At 35.1% G+C, this 13,333-nt stretch overlaps 1 long non-coding RNA gene across 1 annotated transcript; it reads left to right on the top strand.

The window, feature by feature from the left end:
* Window positions 1-346: 346 nt before the first annotated feature.
* On the top strand, window positions 347-7,848 carry LOC122113161. Its single transcript, XR_006148393.1, has 3 exons — window positions 347-488; window positions 5,800-5,893; window positions 7,753-7,848. It is a non-coding gene; the product is annotated as an uncharacterized LOC122113161 (long non-coding RNA).
* Window positions 7,849-13,333: the final 5,485 nt, after the last annotated feature.

The raw sequence follows: 13,333 nt of genomic DNA, 5'->3' as shown, positions 1-13,333 counted from the left end.
AAACCACTTGTGTCCTTATCTTGGAGTTCATTTCGCTTAACATCATCTTATCTGACCTTTTCTGCTTGTCCCAGACATATATACTAGTTATTGCAAATAAGGGAAACCATAGGACCTAGGTTTCTTTGGGCCTGGTTTACTTCACTTAATATAATGTTTTCCAAGTCTTTACATTTCCTAACAAATGGGGTGGTGTCATTCTTTCTGATGGAGGCTGACTTTAGTTTGTCAGCCTTTTCTGCACTGAACAAGTTCTCACTTGATTCTCTATTTTGTGATGAACAACACAGTTAATGGCCAGATTCTCAAAGCAATATGCAGATGAATGGGAGATAGATGTGTTGTAGGACATTTGGCCTGAAAATAATTGGTGGTCAAATTGATACTAGGTTATCAGTAAAGATTTCTTTCTTTTAGTTGCAAGAAGAAGAGGCTCAAGACAAAGAGGCTGTACAAAGTTCTGAGATGATGCACAATCACCTACAAAAGTATAGTTTTAAGCAACATTAATGAATATTAATAAAGTAATTAAGCATTGTACTATGATATTTGGATTAGTTATGGTATTCTGTATGAAGTTCTAGCAGCATTTTAGGGTCATATAATGTGAAATAAATAATTTGGAATATAGTTCAGTGAGAGTGCAAGTCATGCACTCTATCTTTGACTTGAACTATCTCTAGAGTGCTGGGTTCAATTTCTAGCACTCCAAAGAAAAATGCATAAATTTACACACTGTCTCTAAATTTGGCATATTATCAACAAAACATAGTTTGAAGAGTAAAAAACTCTGAATTGTCTATTTTTCAAATTTTAGCAGACTTATTTCTTTCTTTCCTTGTTTTTTTTTTTTTTATTGTGAAAATGCCGTACAGAGGAGTTACAATTACATGGGCAAGATAATGAGTACATTTCTTATCAAGCATTTTTGCCTCCTCCTTTGTTTCCCCTTCCTATCCCTTCCCATCTCCTCACCTTCCCCACCCCTCATTCCCCCCCCAAAGTTGTAAAGTTCATTTTTCAACATACCGACTTGTACATTTCATTGTTGCAATGGGTCCACGTGTATTCCTATTTAAACAAGTTGTTTTTTCCCTTCCCCTCCAAAAATTATACCAACATCAAATACAGTGAAAGCAGGGGTTATACCATGGGCGAGGGACATACAAAGCAAAAAAGAAATAATCTTATAAATATGTTAGAAACAATCACATGAAAGAAAAAAAAACATTTGAATACATATCTTGAGGTTCATTTCGCCTAACATCAACTTATCCAACCATTTCTGCTTGTCTCAGACATATACTAGTTATTGCAAATAAGGGAAACTGTGGGGCCTATGTTTCTTTGGGCCTGGCTTACTTCACTTAATATAATTTTTTCCAAGTCTTTCCATTTCCTAACAAATGGGGAAATGTCATTCTTTCTGACAGAGGCATAGAATTCCATTGTATATATATATACCACATTTTCATGATCCATTCATCTACTGAGGGACATCTGGGTTGGTTCCATATCTTAGCTATGGTAAATAATGCTATAATAAACATAGTTGTGCTGGTAGCTTTAGTATGATCTTTTTTGTTTTCCTTTGGGTAAATGCCCAAAAGTGGGATTGGTGGGTCATAGAGGAGCAATATGTGGAGTCTTTTGAGGAACCTCCATACTGTTTTCCAAAGTGATTGAACAAGTTTACACTCCCGCCAACAATGCAGTAAGGTTCCCTTCTGTTCACACCCCCTCCAGCATCTGTTGTTATTAGAGTTCTTGATTATAGCCATTCTAACTAGGGTGAGGTGGTATCTCAATGTTGTTTTGATTTGCATTTCTTTTATGGCTAGAAAGGTTGAGCATTTCCTCATGTGTCTATTGACCATCCTTCTTTCCTCTTCAGAGAAGTTTCTCTTTATGTCTTTAGCCCACTTATTTATTTGAGGATTTGTTTTTGGGGGATTTAATTTTTTGAGTTCTAAGTATTATTTGATATGAGACCATTGTCTGTTGTATGGCTAGTGAAGATCTTCTCCCAATCTGTGGGCTTTCTATTGATCTTGCTAGCTATGTCCTTTGCCATGCAGAAGCTCTGCAATTTTATGCAATCCCATTTGTCCAACCTTTCTTTGATTTGTTGTGTTTCTGGGTCTCTGTTAAGAAAATTTCAGCCTGTGCCGAGGAGACCTAGTGTTTCTCCTATTCCATCCTGTAATGTTTTCAGAGTGTCTGTTTTAACTCTGATGTCTTTGATCCATTTGGAGTTGATTCTGGTGCAGGGTGATATATAAGGCTATAGCTTTAGTTTTCTCCAAGTAGTTAACCAATTTTACCAGCACCATTTACTGAAGAGGCTGTCTTTCTTCCATTCTATTTTTTTTTTTAGTTCCCTTATCAACGATTAGATGGCTATAGATCTGTAGGTTCATTTCTGGGTTTTCAGTTCTATTCCACTGGTCCTGAGGTCTGTTCTTGTGCCAGTACCAAGCTGTTTTGATTACTATGGCTTTGTAGTAGAGTTTGAAATTTGGTATTGATATCCCTCCAGCACCGTTCTTTCCGTTGAGGATCGTTTTAGCTATTCGGGGTTTTTTATTGTTCCATATGAATTTTTGGATTGCCTCTTCTATTTCCTTGAAGAATGAGGTTGGAATATTGATAGGTATCACATTGAATTTGTAGATAGCTTTGGGAAGTATTGCCATTTTCATGATACTTCCAATTTCATTGATACTTCCAATCCAGGAGCATGGGAGGTTTTGCCATTTTCTAAGTTCTGTTTTGATTTCCTTTTTCAAGTTTTTAAAGTTTTCATCATAGAGGTCCTTCGCTTCTTTGGTTAAGTTAATTCCTAGGTATTTTATTTTTTCTGAGGCTGTTACGAATGGATTTGCTTGTCTAATTTCAGCCACACTTTTCTCATTGTTGGCATACAGAAAAGCCATTGATTTTTTGAGGGTTAATTTTATACCCTGCTACTTTGCCAAAGTTTTGAATCAGCTTGAGTAATTTGGGAGTGGAGTCCATGGGATTCTTTAAATACAAGATCATGTCATCTGCAAAGAGGGAGAGTTTTACTTCATCTTTCCCTATTTGGATCCCCTTTATGTTTGCATCTTGTCTTATTGCTGTAGCTAGGCATTCTAATACTAGATTAAAGAGAAGTGGAGAGAGTGGGCATCCTTGTCTCGTTCCTGAGTTAAGAGGAAATGGCTTTAGTTTTTCACCATTGAGTATAATGCTGATTGTAGGTGTGTCATATACAGCCTTTATTGAGGAATGTTCCATGGATTTCTAATTTTTCCAGAACCTTCATCATAAAGGGGTGTTGGATCTTGTCAAATGCTTTTTTTGCATCTATTGAGATAACCATGTGGTTCTTAGCCTTGCTCTTGTTGATGTGATGAATTATATTAATTGATTTGCATATATTGAAACAGTTTTTCATCCCTGAATTGATTCCTGTTTGATTATGGTATATGATTTTTTGGATGAATTGTTGAAGTCAGTTGGCCAAAATTTTGTTGAGAAGTTTTGCATCGATGTTCATCAAAGAAATGGGTGCATAGCTCCCTTTCTTTGATGAATCCCTGCCTGGTTTTGGGATGGTTTCATAGAAAGAGTTCGATAGTGAACTTTCAATTTCATTGAAGAGTTGGAGGAGTATTGGTGTGAGCTCTGCTTTGAAGGTCTTGTAGAATTCCACTGTAAAACCATCTGGTACTGGGCTTTTCTTAGATGGGAGGTCTCTTATTGCTACTTCTATGTCAATGGTTGATAGGCCTGTTAAGGTGGTTTAACTCATTTTGGTTTAGCTTTGGCATGTCGATATTTGCTAGGAAAAGGTCCATTTCTGCCAAGTCCTCAAACTTATTAGCATAAAGTTTTGAGAAGTATTCCCCTATAATATTCTGAATCTTGGTTGTTTCTGTGGTGATGTTTCCATTCTCATCTCTGAATTTATTTATTTGGGTGTGTTCTTTTCTTTTTCTGATTAGATTTGCTAATAGTCTGTCAATTTTGTTAATTTTTTTTGAAGAACCAACTCTTTGTTTTGTTCATTCTTACTATGGTTTTTTTGGATTCTAATTCATTCAATTCTGATTTAATTTTAATTATTTCTTTCCATATACTGGATTGGGGTTTATCTTGCTGCTCTTTTTCAAGGAGGCTCAGGTGTCTCATTAAATTGTTGGTTTCAGATCTATCCAATTTGTTGATGTAGAAACTCAGAGCTATAAACTTGCCTCTGAGTACTGCCTTTGCTGTGTCCCAGAGGAGCTGGTAATTTGTGTGTTCATTTTTGTTGAATATCATGACCATTTGAATTTCATTTCTAATCTCTTTCATGACCTGCTGGTGATTCAACAGTGTGTTATTCAGCCTCCATGTGATACTGGACTTTCTTTGGTGGCTTTTGGTGTTGAGTTCTAATTTTATTCCCTTGTGGTCTGAGAGAATGAGAGAATGCAAGGTATAACTTCAATGTTTCTGAATTTGGACAAATTGGACCTAAAATGTGGTCTATTTTGGAAAATGTTCCATGTGCTGCTGAGTAAAAAGTGTATTCTGATGCTGCTGGGTGAAATATTCGGTAGATGTCTGTTAAATTTAGTTGTTCTATGCAGTTGTTTATATCTGCAGTTTCTCGGTTGAGTTTTTGCCGAGTTGATCTATCTAGTGGGGATAGTGGTTTGTTAAAGTCCCCAACAATTAATGTCTTTGGATCTATGTGAGATTTGAGAGAAAGTAGTGTTTCTTGGATAAATTTGGGTGCTCTGTTGTTTGGCAAATAGATATTTAGAATTGTAATATTCTCCTGAAGGAGAGATCCCTTAATTAGTATGTAGCCACCTTCTTTATCTCTTCTCACTAATTTTAATTTGAAGTTTATTTTATCTGATATTAGGATTGCAACTCCTGCCTGTTTATGGAGGCCATTTTCTTGGTAGTTTTTGTTCCAGCCTTTCACTTTCAAAATGTGTTTGTTTTTATGGTTAAGGTCTGACTCCTGAAGGCAGCAGATAGAAGAATCTTGCTTTTTAATCCAACTAGACAGTCTATGTCACTTAATTGGAGAGTTAAGTCCGTTAATGTTGAGAGATAGGACTGAGAGGTATTTGGGAGTTCCTGCCATTTTATCCACGTTCTTGCGGGCTGTGGCAACTGGGTTTTTCCTATAGTTCTTGGATTCTCAATTTGGGTGTTTTTTCTTGGCCTTTATTGTGGCCTTGTTGGTTTTGTATGTGTAGGACATCTTTAAGTATCTTTTGTAGGGTTGGTTTGGTGGAGATGTATTGTTTTATTTTTCTTTGTTATGGAAGGTTTTTATTTGACCTTCGGTTATGAAGGAGAGTTTAGCTGGGTACAGTATTCTTGGTTGATAGTTGTTTGTCTTTAGGGTATGGAATATATCATTCCAGGCTCTTCTTGCTTTGATTGTCTCTGCTGAGAAAGCTGAGGTGATTCTAATTGTTTTTCCTTTATAGGTGATTGATCTTTTCTCCTTGACAGCTTTAAGGATCTTTTCCTTGGTCTGAATTGATCCTGTGTGGATTATAATGTGACGGTGGGATGATTATAATGTGATGGTGGGATGTCCTGTTCTGGTCTGGTCTATTTGGGGTTCTAAAAGCTTCTTGTATCTGAATAGGCCTATTTTTTTTTGCATGTTTGGGAAGTTCTCTGCTAGGCTCCTGTTAAACAAATTTCCTAGACCAAGACTTATTTATTTCTTTTTAATTTTTGGTGTTCATAACATTTTAAGAATTCATCTGTGATAATAATTATTTATTAAAATACCTCTAGGTTTAAACATGAATATTGCATGTTAGAAGATATAATTAAAAAGCTAGCAATGAAACTTGAAGAGCTACAGAAAAAACTGTTGGGTAGGAATTTGGTAAGTAAGTTTATTGTTAATTCTTTTCATCCTGAAAAGAACAGTTTTCCCCCCCTAGAAGTACTGTAATAGGAATACTTAGACAATTTGCAAAGTCACAAACATTTTGTGTATTTCTATCAATAGTACTGGCTATTAGTAGTACAAGTCTTACTGTCTTTAAAGAAATTATGTGACTTATGTAGATGTACAGAAGTTACAGTAAGGTAAAAAGTACATTTTTTTTTTTTGTCAAACTTGTTTCCTTTCCCTCATTTTTCTCTTTCCCTCCCCCACAAGTCACTTTTTAACTATTGGCAATAATGGTGCTCTGATAACACTTAGTTTAAAAATATCTCAAGATGGGCTGGGAAGATGGCTCAGTGGTAGAGCGCTTGCCTTGCATGCCTGAGGCCCTGGTTCGATTCCTCAGCACCACATAAGCAAAATGAAAAAAGCCGGATGTGGCGCTGTGCTAGCCTTGAGCTGAAGAACTGAGGGACAGTGCCCAGGCCCAGAGTTCAGGCCCCACAACCGGACCAAAAAAAAAAATATCTCAAGATATTACATAGTTGATCTAAAATCGTGATTCTACCTTTTAATCTAAGCCTTTAGTGACTTCATATTCTCCATCGACTGAATATTTAGGCAATATTTAAACATTCCCCAAAATAGATGTATAAAAGAAAGAGTTACCAATAAGTATTTGAAAATGGTGCTTGTCTGAAAAGACCTTCAGGAGTACTTAGTGCTTTTAAAATTGCAGGCTCTTTTTTTTGAAGACATACACATTCCAAACTCAGAGGAGATTGCACTAGAATTCAGGATGCCAATTTATTGAATGTACAATGGATACTATACTATTATTTACCAAACAAAGCTATTTCTCTACTATTCATATTTTTTGGGGGGTAATAGGTATCATAAATTTGCTTTGCGAACACTATATTGAACTAATGAAGTAGTTTTACTCCTAACTGTTTTTTCCTATTTGATTTTCTGTTCTTGATTTTCTTCCAGTACTGGGGTTTGAAGATAGGAACTTGTGCTCTAGCTTGGCATGGATTTTACTCATGCTTGGTGCTCAATTACTAGAACCATGCTTTCATTACCTAATTTCTTTATGACACAATAGCTAGAGTAATGTAATTTCATTTTACATAAAATATACATACTTATTAGGGGAATTTGAATATTTGTTTGGACTGTTTCGTCATGGATAAAATAGCAAGAAAACTGATTTTTATATACATATATTTATAAATCATTCCTGTTTTATTACCAAACTTTGCAAATATATAACATGAGCCTATGTTGATAGTGTTCTATAAATGACAATGCCAGGAGCCACAGTGCCACTTCTGGGTTTTTCTGTGGTGCTGAGGAATTGAATCCAGGGCCTCATGCATGCGAGGGAAACACTCTACTACTGAGCCACCTTCCCAGCCCCGCATATCACTTTTTAGATGTTATATCTTCCTAGAAAATTAGTTTAAGAAAAATAAAGGAACAAAATACATAATCTGATGCTTGTGAAAAAGACAAAACATGTTGGTCAGCATGATAATACTGTAAAAATGACAACAATCAAGAATCCACACTAAAAGTCTGAAATCAGTTATCTGTAGAATCATGCATGATGAGTTTATTACCTATACATTAAATAAATAAAGGAGTAAACACTTTTCTGCAACTAAAATTCCATAAAAGGTAATGTTTATGAGTGTGTAAGTCAGTTTGAGCTCATTTGAGCATTGATGTCAAATAACCATCTTATTAACTTTTCTTAATATATGTTACCCAAACTCATAAATTATATTTCTAAGAAGGAAAGTGATTGTCTATAATTTTTGGAAATTTATTTTTGTACTCTTTCAAAGACTGAAGATGAACTAGTAAAGAAACTTATTGAGTCAGTACAGAAGTTGGAAATTGCTTTGATTCAAAAGAAGAAGAAAATAGAAGAATTAGAAAAAGAGTAAGATCTTAATATTTAATATCTTAAATATTAATAGTAGTTTAAATATTGAATAGTTTTATGAAGTGCTAAATATAAAGTCATTTTATAACCAATAGTTAATTCTATTTTAGAATTTAGATCAGAAACTCATGACAGAATTACAGTTCTTTTTTTTAAATGCCACAGTATACTGTTTTCTCTTTTATGATGTTAAAAACTATAGTGCTGGCTGTGATGCCACATGACTGTAATCATAGCTATGTGGGAGGCAAAGCTGCAAGTGGATTTAAGTTAGAGGCTGGACTAGAAGGGTTCACATTTGCTGGACAAATGCTCTAACACTTCATCCATACTTCCAGCCATTTCTGTTTTTAGGAATTTTTTTGTATCTCATCTTCTGTGATCTCCTATTGATGCTTTCTACATAGCTGGGATTATAGATGAGAAACCCACATCTAGCTTGGATTAGGTGTCATTAACTTTCTTCCCAGACTGGCCTTAGATAATGTACTTCCTGAATCCCATCTTGTGTGTGAGTAGCTTGTATAAAAGTGAACCAGTCGCAAAGTGCATTTTAGGATGTTATAAACACACTTAAATATGCATATCATCCTTATTTACTTATAAGTATACCATACTTATTCACTTAAAGTATTAATCCTTAGATTATAGCCAATCTTTAATAAGGAAATGTTTCATGGTAACATAGCAAATGGACATTAATACTTAAAATGATTCTTTATATAGTTATACTATGTACTCTTTCTCTGTCATATATAACATAAAATTTTCTGTCATACATACCATATCACACGTCATACATACATATCATATATATCATAAAAATTTCAACATTGTTTACATTATTTTGTAATCATGTTAAAGTATGTAATAATAATTTACAATTGAAAAAATTGAAATTGTTTGTGACAAAATATAATATCTGTTTAAAATTAGTAAATACTTACTCTTTATCAAACATCACATACTGATTCTATAACTCTGCAGGTTTAAGGAACACCCTAAAATGGCCAAAGAGAAGGTGAAGGAAAATGAAAATAAAAATCGAGAGTGTAATATCGATGAACATCTAAAAGAAAGTAAACTGGAAAAAGAGCTTTCAGTTAACATGCTGATACATGAGGTAGTTATAATCTCTTTTGGAACAAAAATCTTTAAATGAAGGAAATATAACTTCTATGAGCAGTGAAATAAGGATTTAATATTTTATGAACCTGATTTCAGTGAAAAAATTATACCATTTCTCTGAGAAGGGAAACCTTTTTTTTCTTGTCTTACATTCTAGCAAATGATACAAAGCTAAGCCATGCATCATGAGATGATCTCAAATTATTATGACAAAGTCAGTTTTTATTGGGTAACACCCTTAAGGTATAAATGAAAGCATGAACATAATCAGAATACAACACATCAGTTTTTAGGATTTTCTGAGTTATATGGTTATCACTTTAATCTAAAAATATTTTTATTGTCCTAAAATGAAGTCCAGAATCTTTTAACTATCAGCTAGTCCTTTTCTTGGTCAGCTTTGGAGGCTACCAGTCTCCTGTCCTCGATGCATAGTTTGGAAATTCATATAAATGGAATCACTCAATCTGTGATCTAGCTTTTTTTGGACTTTATTTACTTGGAATAATGTTTACAATGATAATGTTGGTAGCAGGAAGTATATCTACTTAATTTCTTAAGGCTGAGTCATAACCCATTGCAAGCATATACTATATATTTATGTATATTTATATTCATCAGCTGATGGATCTTTTTGTTATTTTCTACTTCGGGATTTTGCTACTAATTCTGCTGTGGACATGTAAGGGGAGTGATTGAGTAATGTATCTGTGAAGCTTTGAGGAAATGCCAGTGTTGATGTGTTTTCCAAATTGTCCATACCATTGTCCATTTCACTGGCATCCCACTATTTGAAGTGTTACACCACAGAGGTTTTTGTCTGCACAATCCAGATGAGGTTGAGCACATGCTTTTCATGTGCTAGTAAATCAACTGTATAGCTTTTTTTTGAGAAACATCTCTTTAAGTTCCTTTCAAATTGTATTATTTTTAATTTTTACTTTTAATAGTCTTCTGTATATCCCAACTAAAAATCTTTTATCAGATACATTGGTTTAAAATATTTTCTGCTGATTGGTTAAACACTTGTAGAAAACTAAATCCTTATATATCACTCTGCACCAGAATCAATTCCAAATGGAACAAAGTCCTCGAGCTAAAAGCGGAAACCCTGAAAATATTACAGAAAGGATAGGAGAAACACCAAGGATCCTTGGCACAGGTTGAAACTTTCTTAATAGAGACCCAGAAACACAACAAATCACAGGTTGGACAAATGGGATTGCATTAAACTGTAGAGCTTCTGCATGGCAAGGGACATAGCTAGCAAGACAAATATAAAGCCCACAGATTGGGAGATCTTCACTAGCTATACAACAGACAAGGGCCTCAGATCTAAAATATCCTTAGAACTCAAAAATTAAATTCCCCAAAAACAAATCCTCAAAGAAACAACCACCCCATTAATAAGTGGGCTAAAGACATTTTCTTTGAAGAGGAAATAAGAATGACAAATAGACACATGAAGAAATGCTCAATATCTCTGTCCACAAAAGAAATGCAAATCAAAACAACATTGAGATTCCACTAGAATGGTCATTATCAAGAAATCTAATAATAACAACAGTTGCTGGAGAGTATGTGGCTAAAAGGGAATGCTACTACACTGTTGTGTGAATGTAAAATTCAACTCATTTCATTGGAAAGCAATGTGGAGGTTCCTCAGAACCTCCCAGAGATTCCCTATGCCACAGCAATCTCACTTCTGGGCATTTACCCAAATGACCACAAACAAAGCTACTAAAGCTACCAGCATGACCATGTTCATTGCAGCATTACTTACTATATCTAAGATATGGAACCAATCCAAATGCCCTTAGTAGATGAATGTATCAAGAAAATTTGGTATATATACACAATGGAATTCTATGCTCCAAACAGAAAGAAGGACATTGCTCCATTTGTAAGGAAATGGAAAGACTTGGAAAAATCATATTAAGTGAAGTAAACCAGACTCAAAGAAACATAGGTCCTATGGTTTCCCACATTTGTAATAATTAGTATATGTCTAGGATAGTCCTAGGAGAAGATCACAGTAGCTTAATAGCTATGTACATATGATCATTAAGATTATGCTAAATGAAATGAACTCCAAGATATGGAAGCAAAAGGTTTTTCTTTGTCATTTTTTTAAAATGTACTATGTGAAGTTATTTCTTTTTGCTTTCTTTTCCCCCACTCCTGCCCCTGGTTTATCCCCTGTTGTCACTGTATTTGATTTTGGTACCTTGTATGTTGTACATACATTTAATCTGAATCAGGGAAGGGAAGGGGAACAACAAAATTGTGAGACAAAGAAAAAAGGGTAAACCAATCCCACAGTGATACTCACAAGACAATATGTTGGAAATTAACTTTACAACTTTGGGGGAGGGTTTGGGGGGGAGGAAAAGTTGGAAAAATACAAGGGAGGAGGTAACAATGTTCATTAAGAAATGTACTCACTACCTTACGTATGTAAATGTAACTCCTCTGCACATCACCTTGACAATAAAATAAAATTTAAAAAAAATTTGCCACTCTGGTACTTGTTGTTTCAATTTATAGTATCTCTATAAGTACAATAGTATTGGATAATCTTAATTTGTGTAAGCTTTGTTGTCCCATCATAGATCCAATCTCAAGAAATATGACTGTTTTCTAAGCATTTTAATAAATCTTACTTTCGCATTCTCTCTTATATGTAGAATATGATAGGAATGGAAGTTCATTCTTTTGCATAAAGATATTCAGGCATCCTAGAACCATTGCTTGCTAAAAAGACAATTGTTTTGCCATTTTATTGTTTTTCAACATTTGTTGAAAATCAATTAACTATAAATATGGTTTGTATTTGGAGTCTCTGGCATAATTCAAAGACCTTTGCATTTTTTCTGAGCCAGTACCAAACCAATTCAGGTTCTCAAATAAAAGCTCTTTCTCCCAGCAATATTGTATTTGCCAGTTGGATTGTGTAAGAAGCCAGAGTAATAGAATACATTTCTCTTCCTATGGAGACTCTTTACTTGGATCCTGTGGCCAGCTTAGAACTTACTTATATTCCTACAAAGAGTCTCCATTGGTAGAGAAAAGAATAAAATACATTTAGGATCTAATTCAACCACTCCAATTCAAACAAATCTTGGCCACAGGATATGCTGTTTCACTCAGTGCTTGAGGTTTTATTAATTCATTAAAATTCATAGAGTTGGGCCTACGAAGTTTGGCTCAGTGGTAGAATGCTTGCCTTGCATGCATGAGGCCCTGGGTTCGATTCCTCAGCACCACATAAGCAGAAAAAAGCTGGAAGTGGCACTGTGGCTCAAGTGGTAAGCGCTTGCCTTGAGATGAAGAGTTGAGGGACAGCACTCAGACCCAGAATTCAGGCCCCATGACCGGCGAAAAAGAAAAAAAAAAAGAATTCATAGAGTTGCATGTAGTTAAATTTTTATCAGCTAAGAAGGGAAAAATTAAGCCTGGGCTTTCTGCTTCATGATTGTAATCTAGCTACTTGTCAACACTTGATAACTAGACCCTTTTTAGATCTATTATCTGAACTCTATTATCTACATTTTAAGAAGCTACAACTCATCAAAAGAATCATACACCACGATCAAACAGGATTCATTTCAGGGATGCAAAGCTGGTTTAATGTATGCAAAACAATTAATATAATTCATTACATCAACAAGAGCAAGGATGAGAACCACATGGTTATCTCAATAGATGCAGAAAAAGCATTTGACAAGATCCAACACCTTTTTATGATAAAGGCTGAGGAAAAACTAGCAATACATGGAACATTTGTCAATATAATAAGGACTATATATGACAAACCTACAGCCAGCATTATACTTAATGGTGAAAAGATAAAGCAATTTCCTCTAAGTTCAGTAACGAGACAGGGGTGTCCACTCTCCCCACTCCTCTTCAACCTAGCTATAGCTATAGCTATGCCTAGCTATAGCAATAAGACAAGGTGCAGATATAAAGAGAATTCAAGTAGGGAAGAATGAAGTAAAACTCTCCCTTTCTGCAGATGACATTATCTTGTATTTAAAGAACCCTATGGACTCCACTCCCAAGTTACCTCAGCTGATCGGAAACTTTGGCAACGTAGCAGGGTATAAAATTAACCCTCAGATGAGCTGGGAAGGTGGCTCAGTGGTAGAGCGCTTGCCTTGTATGCATGAGGCCCTGGGTTTGATTCCTCAACACCACATAAGCAAAAAAAAAAAAAAAAAAAAAAAAAGCCAGAAATGGCTCTGTGGCTCAAGTGGTAGGGTGTTAGCCTTGAGCTGAAGAGCTGAGGGACAGTGCCCAGGCCCAGAGTTCAGGCCCCACGACTGGACCCTCCCCCCCAAAATTTAACC

This window comes from Dipodomys spectabilis, unplaced genomic scaffold (assembly GCF_019054845.1).
Source record: "Dipodomys spectabilis isolate Male_0828 unplaced genomic scaffold, ASM1905484v1 ptg000096l, whole genome shotgun sequence".
In the NCBI taxonomy this organism is placed as follows: Eukaryota; Metazoa; Chordata; class Mammalia; order Rodentia; family Heteromyidae; genus Dipodomys; species Dipodomys spectabilis.
This window is presented reverse-complemented; position numbering and strand designations above follow the sequence as displayed.